The following is a 15,544-nucleotide window of genomic DNA, read 5'->3' as shown; positions in this document are numbered from 1 at the left end:
GCGGATGAGACTTATTTCACGACAATAGACACCAGCACCGGCTCGGCCCTCCAACAAAGAACCGTTAGTATAACCAACTACTCATTCTTGCAGTTATCATCCAGTCAGACTGTCATTCCTCGCGAGGAGCAATTCTCACATTGAAAGTTTTAAAAGGAAAACTACGTTTGAGTGTAAGGTCACTGGGAGCAAGTGTATATTCATCCCACGTAACAGTTTGGGGTCTAATTATTGTTATTATTCAAATTTATTTTTCATCGAAACACTATTTGTTGAGTTGGGATACTGTTATTACTGCTTGAAGTGCACTATTTCGCTTTCTACTCCTCCTCCAACCGGTCACAATAAATGAGTGCACAAAACTTCTGTCAGAATATATAGCAAAAATCTACCTCACCACCAATTCGTGCAAAAAAGACAAAGAATTGGATTGGATTGATTGGAAGAAAAATTGTGGCTTTCCCCAAAGTAGGGACACTTTTTCGTTTCATCAGGAACATCAAGAAGCTATCGTATCAAGAACAACACTAAACGAAACAATGTAAATGAACAAATGCAAATTACCGTCGTGCGGGGTATCTTTGAGCTTTTTTTTATCAATTTTTCAATTTTGACGAATTATAACTTCTTTAATAATCGATGGTTTTGTATACCAGCACAGATTTATCGTCATCGTGTATGTATCCAAATATGAGCAGAATTGGTTCACAAATAAAAAAGTTGTTCATATAGCGTTCAAAAATATTTTATGGGGACTGCACACTACTTTGCACACTTCTTGGATTCGAACTGGTTAATTTTTATTTTATAAAAATTAAGCAGTTTTATTTACTTTTATTGAAATATCATTAATTTATACTGACATCAGAGGCTTTTTCAACAATAAAACATCACCCATTTATCGCATTTTCTAAAATTTCATTTTAATTTAACATTAACAACGTTAAAACTTGAGTGGGTTGAGATTGCATATTGTTTTTCATAGAGAGAAGAAAGGAAAATTATGAAAAATGGCGATATCAGTTTATCTCTAGTATGTCAGAATCAGTTTTAAGAGTATTTAAAGATTTTTTGTATTATCAATTATAAAAATAGCCATACGGTGAGATTGAAAATTTCGCAAATTAAAAAAGTTAAATAAGGGGCTAGTTATGACGTACACTTGAGTGCGAAATTGATGGCGTAATTAGTATTCAAGGCCACATTCTCAAGTTATGCACTTTTCATGTCAATAATTCTGAAATAAAGGTTCGAAACCAGCTTTTTCACGGCCAAGATCACATTATTTCGCAACCACCAACTTTGGAGGCTCAATGTCTTCAAAGAAATTATACAATATAATACAGAGCATCTCTTGAAAAAAAAACAATTTTCGTGATTAATTCTCTTGGAAATAATTACGGAGAATAAAATCAAAGCATTATTTGGCGGCTTGGTATCTTCGGTAAAGTTGTTAATAAAGATGTTAAAAACAACTTTTTTAAAAACACAAAAATACTCATAAAACCGATCCTGACGTACTAGAAATAAACGGAAAACGCCATTTTTTCTTCTTTCCGATAATCAGTATGTGGTCTCAGTATACTTTTTTTCTGTTTTGTCGAGTAGTCTCATTTTACGAGCCTCCAGTCACTGCTATCGACCTTTGAAGTGTTTTGTTTATTTTGGTAAACAGTGTTAAGAAAAAGAACAAAAGGCATATGCAACATGGTTAAAAGACATGGCTCTACAAATGTCAAAAGTATAATAAAACTAATAAAAGCGCGTCTGTTAGTCAATATTGAAAAACTTAAGTGTGCAAAGTAGCCCCACTTATCCAAAGTAGCCCCGCACGACGGTACATCAAGTATTCCATCAGAAATTATAAACAGCTACGCACTTCTATAATGGGTATATTGTGGAGTATGTACATTGAAATTTTTGCTACTCTGGACAATGTTCCAATAATGAACGTTTAACCTACCCTACCTCAATATTTCTCCTTCTTGATGAATGCACTCATTATCTTCAAACAACAGCTGGCAACTATGAAGGACAGATTACACTGTCTGAGTAGACTATAGCATAGTTGGTAAGTCCATCACACTGTACACTGCTCACCTGAGTTTATGTTTATTACCTTCACCAACCAAATTCGAACGCATATAGTGTGTTAGCCCGTTTGCCTCTATCAGTCAAATAGGTCAGAAAAACAAATAACAGCAACGACACCTGGATGTAGAAATCCGAAATCATCTTTGTTGGCCATATATTTTGAATCCCACTTATCATTTTTTGATCATACTCATACTCGCCAACTTACTTGTTCAATTAAAGGGGCCCTGAGTTCAATAGTGCCCAGGGGCCCCGCGTAGTCTTAGGACGACCCGGATGAAGATTCCAGCGCGCCCTTCCTAAGATTGGCGCCCTTGGTAGAAGCCAACCCAGCGAACCACACTTCAGCATAACTTATTGACCCGAACCCAACCGAGACAATGAGCTAGGTAGTATGGTCTACAACAGTCGAAGGGTTCCTTATTCCTTTGGGAATGGAGAATTCATGCAATCCTTTCATGTGTACAAGGATATTCGAAAGAGGTCTTCTCATTTCCAGGGTACATACAATAAATATGAAGGATATTGTACAATTACATGCAATCCGGTATAAATTTGTCATTATATTTTAGCAGTTTTACGCTTCGTAAAGCATCCAAAACACAGCAAAACGTGCACCCATTGCCTCCGAATGCCTCTCATAGCAAAGAAATCGCGAACCGTACTGGTAAATACTAAAATTATCTCTCCCCAAAAGCCCCAACTTGTTTGTGCGCTCTCTCGCGCTCCTCATATCGTCCACGATCGCACGCAGTGGGGATTATTTTAACTTGGTCGTAGCTTGAAGCTCAGTCTCTTTTTCATCGACACCAGCAACACAAGACATGTGAGAAGAGCTTCTTACGATCAGCCGAGTATCGAAGTTCTTTTTTTTGGCTTTTTTCGTTGGTGAATTTATACTGTTTTTGGTAGTCGCGAAACTTTTCCTCATTTTTCATAGCGCCCATCAGCAACCTCTCTTCGAAAGTAGTTTCTGCGTCGTCGTTCGGGATCCACGCACAGCGCGCGTCTTGTTAGTTTTATTTGTACAGCCGGGACCGAGCGGGCACAACCTTCACGTGGAAGGACACCAATCAGCTGGAGCCGAACGGAGCTGCTATTTAACGGCTCTCCATCTCGGGCTGACTTCATCGCCCGTCATGCGGTCGTTGGTTTAGTGCCCTTTATAGTCAGTGTCACGAAAATGTGGAATGCATGAGCAATCGGTGGAAGTGGTTTTGATTTCTAACGTCGATGATGGTCGATTGTAACGGAATAATCTAGTTCGAACAAACGGCATCTGCCTCGGGAGGAATATGATTATTTCTTACGTCCGTCCAAGCAGGGAAAAAATTGTGTGAAAAAGTTAAAAATATGACTAGTACGAAAAATTTCCTCCTTGGTCACTTGTCGTGTGGGGACAGAGGAAATCGCTAGGAAAAGCGAAAAGCCGACGAGGAAAATGAGCAACAGTCGAAGTGAGAGTGAGAGCAAAATATGTGACAGAGGAAATTAAAGAGTGAAGGGGAAATGTGTGTAGTAGTAGCTGGTGGGACCGAAAAGGAGTAAAACGGGAATACTACTAACAACTATTATTAAATCTTGATTGAAGAGAAAACAAGGTTTCACACATCTGTACGAAGCGGAAAATTGCCTTACACAAACGAACGACACGAAAAGCGGACATTCAATACCGAAAACGACTAAAAGAGACGGGAAAAACTCGTGAAATGTATTGAAGATATGTCAACCGGTGAGGATTACACATGCCAATCGAAAACGTTATTCTGAAATGAGCTTCTGACCGAAGCAATATGTTCGACAACGGATTTAGGTCACATTGATTGTGAATTACTTCTTATCAGTGTAATAGTCAATTTCACAAAAAATAGCTAGGTGTAAGAAAAGCGTGTTTCGTCGCACCCTTTGAAGTACAAGCTTTCATTGAACCATTTATTGTTTACAAGTTATTGGAGAAGTCGGCGAAGATTGTGTCTTGGCCGTTCGGAGTTCGCAATGAAAAAGCGAGGTTAACCAAACCCCTTTCTATGAGTTTTAGTTTGCCAACCTTGTACAAAGTGTGTAAAATATTGAACCGCAAAGCACCCATACACAATCTACATACAAGTATTCAAACAGTCCGATATGATTAATCAGATGCACCCCTAACAGCAGTTCACCTCCTCATCACCATCGGTTAGTGTCTGTATAAGAATGTATGCAATGTTATTTGTTTATTTGTTGAGTTCTGACCTCACCACTCGGGTAACGCGATTCGTAATGCTTTCTTGTTGACGCTACTTTTTGCTGACTCTCTATGTAAGTATCTCTTCAGAGAGGGAGAGCAAAAAATAGATGGATTGAATGTGGTTTTGAACAGTGCTCTAACGAAGATAAAAACTACTAACACCCGCTAAGAAATAGAGTTATCTACCGAGTACAGTCTAGAAGAATAGTGAATAGAATATTCGGCCAGAAGTTTTTTTTTAATCCTAACCCTTAATTATTTGGCTCAGGAACCTTTCGGAGTTAATGAGTCGGGGTGTCAAATGCAATACATTGTTATAATATGTATATATCTAGTAAACTGTTGAATCTGGTATGCTCTGGCGAGTGGTAAGTGCAGGTGGTGCATCGGCTTGTGGAATCCTCGAATCGTTGTCGCTTTCCATCTTGTTGCAGTATCCGGTGCTTGCTGATCAGTGTAGAACATCGTTCGTTTTTTAATTTCGTTCATTTGACATAGCTCATAGCGGTAGCTTAACGGAGCCGTGGATCTTTCATGTGTTTACAATATGGAAAAATAAAAACAAATATTATCAAATATTATTGATTGTCCGTTGGGGTTGGATCTCGTGCGCGCAACTTTTTATTGCGAGCGGAGACCTTCTTTGGCGGCATGCCATGGGGACCATTTAATTCTCTCCTCTTCTCCACATAAAGGTTATCATCGTTAAAAGTGCCTTGGTGCTCGCGACCAGATGTTCTTTCCTGCTTCTTGCACTTACGGGTGATCAATGTAAATCCGTCGTCATTGTTATTATCTTCTTCACCGATGTTGCTTACAGTGTTTTTGAGATGCTGGATGCTGCTTTGGCAGTTGTCAATATGGACTGAACAGCTGCCACAAATTTGGCAACCGTTTGTGCTTCAGGTATTGGTATTGAAAACTCTTTTTGGGTCGGTTTACCGTGGATGCGTTGGCAATCGGTAGAGATGAATTCTCCTCTGTATCTTCCGCGCAAGGTGGTGCGCTGTCTGATTACAATACTTGCACGTAGGAGTTTGCCCCTCAAGGATGCATAACGTAGTTTGGTTAACAGTAGCTTTGTGGGTTTTTAGTTTTATAGTTTAGTGGGAGGGGATAGGTCTTTCGATCCGCATCCTCACCACAAGAACACCGTTGGGTGTACCCGGAAAGAAATTTCTCCACGTATCAGGTGTAACAGATTCTACTTCTCCGTATTGCGACTTTTATTTTGCAATCAGATCAGGAGGGGTAGTGGTGATAGGTCATGTAGCTTTACATCTACATAGACTTTTTCTATACACACGGGAATCTTAATTCCAACTTTATCACTTTCAGCCACGTGCTTCAAGTTGTTCTGCAAAACGAAACGTTCGGCTTGGGCGAACGTGTTGAATTATATGAGTACTACATTGCGAAGATGATGATACTGTAGATACATAACCTCCTCGAGCCTAAGCTGCGTCTTCACTTCACGAAAACTCAATCTTATTGAACAGAATTAAAAGTCAACGAACGCTGTGTTGGGTCGGAGCAGATATTTTTCGTCAACTTTGCTCATGATGGCAAGAATAAATAAAAAGTTTCCTTTGTTCTCGAGACAATGCACACTAGATTGAGAGGTTGCTAGATGTTGTTCACTTGGTTCGATTGTACCAACATCGTTCGTTGTTGATTCAAAGTGTTGTTGGTCCAGTGCAATTCTCTCGTGAGTGCTGATGCCGAATCTCGTCACAGATGGTGTATCTGTAACAAGGAGATCCCAGTTCCCGTTACAGATATGGCATCTGTAACGAGAACTGGGGTGAAGGGATACTAGTGTTGATATCTGCCGATGAAGTTTTTCTCAAGTTGTCAGGGCGTCCCGGATTGACATATCTGGCTGCCTTCCTTGCGCTTGTAGAACTCTATTAAGTTTTGCTCTGGCTTCACGATGATCGAAGCCAGGCTCTGAGTACGACCAAACGATATGGTCAATATCTTGGTAGCCTTTACCACAATCACAAAGGGCACTCTCGGCAAGTTCTATACGTGAGTGGTGATCATAACTATTGTAGTGATTTGACATTAGTCTTGAAGCGAAACGAATAAAGTCTCTTCATTTCCCTAAATTGAACAATGTGCCGGGACCCACACAAATGTCACGTGGGATGACTGGTCGACCAGAGCACAAAGAGTCCTTCGCATTTCCAACAGGAAATGCAAAAGGTGTTTGGCCGGTTTCATTGATTGGAGAGCCTCAATGGAGCTGAGACTGTCAGAAAAAATAAACTATTTGGCCGAAGGCAGAACCTTAACTATACCAAGAGCACAATGTATTGCTGCCAACCTTGCAACATGCACGCTACACTGCTCATCCAATTTGCGAAAGATACTATATTTTAAGTTGAATACTCCAAAGCCTGTTGATCCATCAATACTTGACCCGTCTGTGAAAAATTGCTTTTCTTGATCGATATGACTATAGTTAGCCGAAAAAATAACTGGTATAATCGATCGCAGATGATCAGGGATACCTTGTGGGAGATGTTTCATCGTTAGATCAAAAGTAATCTGTGAGTTGTTAAACTGCAGCGGGATGTTTTCTTCATGATTTAATATTGATGGGCTAGGTAGCATCAAGTAGTCATAATAGGGAGACATGCACTTCTAAGCTGTGCAGCACTTCGAAATTGTTGATTACAACTGGATTCATTACTTCACTACGTATCGGAGTGAAAGTTCATAGAACCGTTCAGAAAAAGGAAGCACCCACCTCACCTATCACCTCAAGGCTCATCGTGGGAGTAGAATGCATGCAGCCAAGAGCTACACGTAAATACTAGACTGTCCAGAAAAATGATTTTTTGAAAACTCAATCGGCCCACCCCTGACTCGATTCCTAGTCCCACCAGGAGTACTTGCTCCAAATTTGAGCAAATCAGACAAGTATAGCTAGCGGACCAACGTACCTCAAGTTTGTATGACATTTTTCGACAAATTACTTGGAGAAAACCCACTAGCTCGCATTTTCACCACTGGCACTGTATGCATCGTATTCTCACTGTAAGTGAAAATAAGAAAGATAATTTAATTGTCTACAACTTTGTCGAAGACGGCTAGTCAATTGGGCGTTGTTAAAAGAAGTTATTAAACTTTTACCGAAGTGATGTCTGAGTCAGTTTTGAATAGGGCCTAGCTGGCTGTGTATCAGTACCCGATTCCCACGAACTAAATATTTTTGTGAAATAGCGGTTAGATTTAGCTCAATAGCTTATTCAGAAGAATTATAGTAAATAATACGAGTCATATTTTGGTTAGAACTTTTTAGTTCCACATTATTCCATAGAGGGCGCCAACACTAATTTGTCAATGGAGAGAGATAAAAATTAGGTGTCTTCTGCAAAGTTGTAGAACAGGCATTTTGCAGCAATTCTTCCTAACATTACGACAGTCTATCTTTCTTCTATGAAAAGTTAGTGTTGGCGCCCCCTATGCGGTCACAGGTGGAACTAAAATTTTCTAACCACAACATGACTCGCATTATTCACTATAATGCATCAGACCATACTATTGAGCTAAACCTAACCGTTATTTCAGAAAAATGTATAGTTCGTAGTAATCGAGTACCGATACACAACCATACCCCCCATGCAAAACTGACTCAGACATCACTTCGTTAAAAGTTTAATAACTTCTTTTAACAAAGTGGAATTGACTAGCAGTCTTCGACAAAGTTGTAAATAATTAAATTGCCTAATTCTTATTTTCACTTACTGCGATAATAGGATGTCCAGCGACGAAAATACGAGTTAGTGGGTTTTTCTATGTAAATTGTCGAAAAATCCCATACAAACTTCAGGCACGTTGGTCCGGTAACTAGACTGGTCCGATTTGCTTCAAATTTGGAGTAAGTACTCCAAATTTCCCTAGGTATTTGAAAAAACATCGAATTGGTAATTGGATTGCCGCATAGCAGGATCGCGCTTTTTCGAAAAAATTACCATCTCTGACTTTATTTTCTTATTATTTTGATAGACCCAGACATTAATCATACTGCACTCGTTGCTGTGGGACATAACATCTACAGTATTAAGGATTTACACCTAAAAACTTATATGTTGCTTTTGCTTGAGTCTAAAACTGACTCAGTTCTGGAATTTGGGTTGGGTTCTACCCTGAAGTATATTACAGGTTCGCTCCCATCCCCGCTGTTTGCGAAAACCTAATTCAATTTCATCAAAAACATTTGTTTTCTGGTTTCGTTCCTAGATTCTCAGACGAAAACGTCGATAGATCAATTATGAGACTTCAAGGAATCTATGGAAATGCATTTTTTTTAATTCGGACTCTGAACAGCTAATACGATTTTAAAATATGTAAAGCCTAGGAACGCCCGTGTTATGAAATTATGCATGCTTGCGGAAAGGCTAAGATTGTTTCTTAATTCCGCGGTCTAAACCTGCGCTGAAGATGTCTTATTTATCTTATACGAAACAATCTGAAAAGGGGCCGGGATCACAGGCCCCCTCTTTTCTTTTCATTTTCGAACTACGTCTAAGTTAGTTCATTCAAAGGTCTCAAGTCTCTGCGATGAATATATTCTAATTTATTTAAATTTAAAATGCCGATGTCGGTGGCGCAGTGGCAGTGTTGATAGAAATAATGAATTTCCGCAACCACAAGTTTTAAAATCGTTATACCCAGTTGTGAACAAAGGTTTGAACTATTGTTTTATAAAGCTGGATTGCCGAGAAGCAATATACCACTCCCAAATTTTGCACGGGCATTTAGGGCTACAAATACAAAAGGAACTCAAAAATTGCTGTGCTGAAAAATGACATATGTCGAGCCACTCTAATATCCAGGGACACTTTCAATGGCCACTTATTTTTCCAAGAATTTACACTCCCTTCTGTTTATCAATGCAAATGAATATTGAGAAATATCTATCTGTCTCCTTCACGAATCGCATTCTCTCTTTCTCTGTCGCTTTCTGTTAAGGTGTTTGAAAGCACAGTAAATCATATCTCATCTTAGTATTTCAATTTTTGCGTTAAAATACTGAACGTCAGTACAAAAGCCCTAAACATAAGTATTTATTAATTATGTCATGTTTAAAAATCTTTTTATGAGTCACTTGTTTGTATGGAACCTTCCCATAGTGCGGTGGCGATTTGACGCTAAATTTATATTATTTTCAGAAATCTGTGACCAAAGAGACATCTTAGAATTCCAAAACAAATTTAGCGTGCCAGTTTTTTGATAGCTAGTTAGGGACCATTCATTAATTACGTTACGGAAAAATTGCCCAAAATTGACTCCTCCCTCTCCCATGTAATAAAAATTGTCACAAATTTCTTTATCCCCCGCCTTCCCTATTACGTAACAAATCCATTAAAAAATCTTTTTTTCTTCGGTAAAAACATGTTACATAACGTTCTAGCTTACCTTCTCTTCCCCATATGTCACAACATGTCACATTTTGTTTTACCCCCTCCCCCAATCCTCCTTTCTAATTCTCAAATTCGTACAATTCGTTTTATTCATTTACTTTATTTGAAATCATTTTTTTTTTCAATTTCATTCAAATTCATTTAGATTTTACTCCTTTTGTTTATTTTATTATTTTGAATATTTGACTAATGTTAAATATTTAATAATTTCATTCAATTCATTCATTTCATTCAATATTCGTTTCATTCACTTGGTTCGTTTTATTAATTTTATCTAATTTCTTCGTTTTATTCTGATCAGTTTATTCATTTTATGCATTTTATTCACATCATTCATTTAATTTGTTTTATTCACTGCTTTCATTTTATTGATTTTATTTATTTTTTAGTCACTCATCCAAATTTCTAATTCGACATAATTTAATTCAATCAAAAATTATTGCTATTAATAAGATTATAACCATATAATTATTAATGTCGTTTAGTTTTTCATGTTATTTATTTTTTTATTTTTTATTTTATTCAGTTTCTTAGTTATATTGATCCTTTTGATGTTCAGCTATTCCTTTTATTCATTTCATCCAATTTGTTAATTCTACTCAATTCAATTTTTTTATTGATTTGATATATTTTATTCATTCTATTTATTTAATGAATTCGATAACTTTTTTTATTACTTTGCTTTATAGATTGTTTCATTACCTTTGTTTTATTGATTTATATAATTTAGTTTATTCGAGATTTTATTCGTGCAGTACTGGAAACTATGTTCATCCCCCCTCTAGTTGAGTGTATACTTCGCGTGAGTTCTGCAAACTCTGCAATAATCCTACAGTGATATGTGTAAGAAATGTTTCATGTCACTCCTAGGTGTATTAAGTCGTGGTTTTGGTTAGGAATAATCTACTGTGAACTTTTCAAAACTTCTTTTTTCAGGCTTCACTGATTATTTGTTACATCAGCTGAAGTCGTAATAACTAATTATATTGTGCATTATATTATTTCAGACCCCCTCCGAAGCAAAATCTTGGCTACGGACCTATTCCAAGATCCGCTTAGCTTGCTTCATTCGACTTCATTCTTAGTAGTGCTTATTTTTGCAAATTATATCTTTTTGGCAAATAAACAAACAGGCGGGATGAAAAGTCACAACTTGTAACCCAATACACAGAATCAGAAATAATTTGCCTAGCTGCTCGGCTTAAGGGGTTACAATACTGAAGAATTTTTTAAACGTCGGGTTTTGCATTAGCCTAAAATATGTTCAGAAAAAATAATTTGGTCAAAATTATTTTCTTCATTGGGCAATTTTTTGTTAAGCAATTTTGTGTCGATTTTTAACAGATTTTCAGTGATTTTCTATAAAAAGTGTGTCAAACGCGAAAAATTAAAATATCGGAAAATCGTGACTTGCTATCATTTTAAGGAATAGAACAGACTTTGGTTTTTAGCTATAGGTTCAGATAGATGTCTGGCCGCTAGCCATAAACGTTAATTCGCCGCGGCGAATCTTGTGATGAAATTACCTGAAAACATTATTTCTTGCACATCGCAATTAGTATTATAAATCCCATTCTACAGAATCTTGATTCATCTCTTCAGAGCGTTAAGAAAAATTTCCGAAATACAGTCGTAATTCGCTGGTTGGACCCTTTTTAACTGGACCGCTTTTTAGTTGGACCTCCGCTAGTTGGACCATTGTCCAACTAAAAAGCACCTGAACGTCAAAATCTCATGTCAAATCGACTTTGACAATCTATCTAGCAATATTTTACACTACTAATGACTTCTTTGGAGAGTTGTTAACATTTGTCAGTCGGTCCAGCTAGCGAATTAAATTCGTTAGTTGAACATAGGCTGTGTTCCAACCAACGAATCACGACTGTATGCCTATTTTTCGTGCTCTACACTGCAGTGGTGTAACCCCTTAATGGCGTTCGGCCATAAAAGGCTGGATTCACGGAACCATTTAAGTAGAAGTTTTTTCACTTCTTCATTTTAAATCATTTATGGGCTTATGATAATTCTTGAATTTTATAACCCTATTCGTGTTTTACCTATCTTATAGGTATTATGTTTGAAATCTTAAACGGTCACTCTCGCGCACTTCTACATATTTACAAGCAATATATGTATAGAGAAAAAGACTCCCTCGATATGTGCATCTGACACTCTCACCTGCAATAAAAGGAAAACTACTCTTTCAGAGAAAACTTGGTGAAAATATCTCTCGGATCGCACTTCAAAACACACAGTCAATCTTTCGTTTGTTGAGCATTCATAAGGGACCATTCATAAATTACGTAACGCAAAAATTGCCCAAAATTGACTCCCCCCTCCCCCTATGTAACAAATTGTCGCAAATTTTTCCATCCCCCCTCCCCTGTTACGTAACAAATTCCAAGAAAAAAATTTTTTTTCTTCGATGAAAACATGTTACGTAACGATCTAGTTAACACCCCCTCCCCCCTATGTCACAACTTGTCACAACTTGTCGTACCCCCTCCCCCCCCTAAAAGCGTTACGTAATTTATGAATGGTCCCTAAACACATGTATTGTCCTCGTACACATATAACACCTGTCTGCAAACAAGTGTACCATATGTACGCCAGACGCCGATAATTTGGACCGCTCATACTATAGCGGTAGGCCAGCTTGTCTCTACAACGTGTTGATCGTGGAGGGCACAAGTTTGGACCAAGAACCACCCACCGTCTTCATCAACAAGTAGGTAGGCACAGAAACCACTCGCTCAGTCGTTGCCACGTGCACTTTTCAAAACATTCTGCCAAGCACGATAAAAGCGCATTTCATAAATTTTATTTTATGGAAACCGGCTTTCGATACAAAAAGACTATTTGATTTATAATTGTGTTTATCGAGAAAGATTAGAAAGAAGAGACGTGCCGGAACGACGGTAAAATCGTTTATCGGAATTGTTATTGCGCACATTTCGCACCGGTTTTTTTCGTTTCGGAACGAAGCGTTCGGGTGTTAGAGTGTCGGCTATAAATATGCTTCGAAATATCGAGCAAAGCAATTGAGCTAAACATTGACGATAGGCGAACTCTTGCTGATTTCGTCTAGGTTTTAACAAATTACAGTATGGTCCGTAAAATAATGCGATACTCTTAGTAACACTTTGAAAAGGCATTTTATTCGTGAATGTTGCTAAACACTTGACTTCTAGTACGATTATTTAACGTGTCTGCTTTAAGGAGTTTCTTTCGAACTGTCGCGTTAAATAAGGTGATATTTTTTTATGTCGCAGTATGTGAAATAAAGTGGCATATTTCGGAAACTTTTCCTGGCAGAGTAAAGAGATGATTCGAGGTTCTGTAGAATGGAATGATGAATTTCTGTCTCTATCACCAAACAATTCGTAATCACCTGAAATTGTTTTATTGCTTTATCGTTTATTTCGTTCAATGGTACGCTAATTAAAAACCCGTAAAAATGAATAGATCTCAGAAAACGTGAAAACCCTCCACGGTGTCTCTGGTAGAAAATATTTAAACAAAAAAATCAGTATCGCCAAAACACTCATTAATCGAAAGCTTGGATGCTCCTCTTTCATCTGAGCATAACTTTAAAATGTTCTATCGGGGGATCTAGAACATTTATTTTTTTTTTTGACATTTTGATGAATTTTTAGGTAATTTTTCAATGAGTAGCTCAAAACATACATCTCCCTTAAGGGGTAAAATCAGTGAGCACACACTGTCAGAGGAACGGACTTGTAACGTTAATGAAATGCTTCGAAGACACCATTTAGACAGCTTCGCATTTGTGTCGCATTTCGGGTCTTGAAATTTGCAAAACAAATCGTTTTCTTCAATTTATTTTTCTTCGGAATATATTTTTGCTCGGGGTTTCTTTGTAACTAATGTTACATTCAAAATTCTGTCATTGGTCTATGGTTTCTTCGAACAATTTTAGCACAACTTGATTTGTTTTAGTTTTTAGTTTCCTTGAAAAACACGATCAACAGACTCTCCCTTTAAAACACATCGGAGCAGTGGTCTACATTTTAGCAGAAAATTATATTTTCCGCAAAATCATTTCATACTATCTGATTTGGGGAAGGCGAGAAAATGTTTGATAGCAGTAGGGTGTTTAAGGGATTGTTTATTGGTTCAAAGTAGCAATTCTATTATAGCAAATATGGGATAATTGAAATTTTAAAGTGCACTTTATCAAGTATTTTGATTTAATTAGTCAACGAAACAAAGGATCCAAGTACATGAAATAAAGGTAAAATGTTCAGAGGAATCTCAAAATGATATAATTTTGACTAAGACAAGGGTCGGAAAAGAATTCCGAGTAAAAAATTCTATTATCATAAAATGAAAACAAAAGGGTTTTGTTTTGCGGATTTGAAGAAATTCTAAAAAGTTACTATAATTGGTTTAAACCCTATGTTGGCCCAAAAACTCAATTATTTAAAATAAATTTAAAAAAATTAATTTAAATATTTTCACAACTTGATAGATGCGAAAAATTGTAAAGTTTTCTATATTGTAGCATTTTTAAGGCAAAATATAGAAAGATGTAATGCATTGACGCAAATCCAAAAAAAAATCAAAATTTCAGCCTTTTTCAGAAGATTAATCTACAAAGACAGTTGCATCTCACTTACCATGGAAGTAGGAAGCAGATGTTAGTAAATAGGAAGCAGATATTAGGCCAATGTACTTATAATAAGTGTACTAACAAACACTGTAATCTTTGAAATTGGTACACATCAAAATGACTTCTCGCTCAAAAAAAGCTCTAAATTTAAGTATTAAACAATACTTACACATAACTAATTGAATTCAAAGAACACAAATAAATCATTATATAAGAAATTATTTACTGATACTAATTATTCATCAATTTTCAAAAAAAGTTAGTTTCATATATCGACATATAAACGAGTAATGAAGTATCCACATGTATATAAACATAGATATTTATTTTTCATATTAAAAAAAGTTCTAAAGCCTTAGGAAAAACAATTCAAAACTTGTCTCGTTTAAAATAGAAGCCAGTTTCCGGATAGTAAGTACTTCAATGATATTGGTTTGTTTGTGGTAATATTGTTCTGCCAGAGACAAAAAAATGCCCCGTGTAAAAATATTATTCAAATTTTAAATTTAAATCATCCCGAAATTGGCTAAATGTCGGACATTGGTGTCTTCGGAGGTATTCATTAACGTAACAAGCCCCTCTTTTTGATACTGTATGTCCAAAGATCCATCCCATAAAAGTGATATGTCTTCTGAAAGCTTTTCATTGAAACGCAATTTTCAAAAATAATCATCAAAATGTTAAAAAAAATATTGTTATAGACCCTCCCTCCCCCCGATAGAACATTTCAAATTTAGTATCAGATGAAAGAGGAGTATCTAAGCATTAAATTAGTGAATTTTGCAGCGATGCCGATTTTTTGTCTAAATATTGTTCTACCAGAGACACCGTGTCCCATATATGATTTAGTCTATTCCGGGCAGAGCCGTCAATAGGGAGCACATAAGTGACTCAATAAAATACGTGAAGTTATAAATAAAGGCTCCGCGTATCCGTTTCAATCATTCGTTACTCGCATGCCAAACGAGCAACATCATGACTACAATATCCGGACGATACAACAAGCGGTATGCGCTATGGACCTTTGGTAGTATTGGCATTAACCCGCGCGCAGCCAAACCGTGTACGAACCCGTCGGGTGTCAGTACTACTCGCACACGCCTCCCCGCTGTGTACAAAGTCAATCGTCATGCAGTTCGACCCATAACCTGGTAT

The 15,544-nt window shown here is 37.1% G+C and overlaps 1 protein-coding gene across 8 annotated transcripts in view; it reads left to right on the top strand.

Annotated features, from left to right (window-relative positions):
- Nucleotides 1–2,852: 2,852 nt before the first annotated feature.
- LOC131693278 (uncharacterized) overlaps nt 2,853–15,544 on the top strand; it is a 91,915-nt gene continuing 79,223 nt past the window's right edge. For 2 of the 8 annotated variants that reach the window (XR_009306203.1, XR_009306198.1), the window contains exon 1: nt 2,896–3,262. The gene's annotated coding sequence lies outside the window, so the exon portion shown is untranslated. Of the gene's footprint in view, nt 3,263–3,311; nt 3,827–3,857; nt 4,103–15,544 lie in introns of those variants that run through there. The other 6 variants (XR_009306206.1, XR_009306205.1, XR_009306207.1 and 3 more) reach the window with 6 other exon arrangements.

The sequence above is a fragment of the Topomyia yanbarensis genome, chromosome 3 (assembly GCF_030247195.1).
Source record: "Topomyia yanbarensis strain Yona2022 chromosome 3, ASM3024719v1, whole genome shotgun sequence".
Classification (NCBI taxonomy): Eukaryota; Metazoa; Arthropoda; class Insecta; order Diptera; family Culicidae; genus Topomyia; species Topomyia yanbarensis.
Note: the sequence above shows the minus strand (reverse complement) of the source record. Positions and strands in the feature narration are given on the sequence as shown.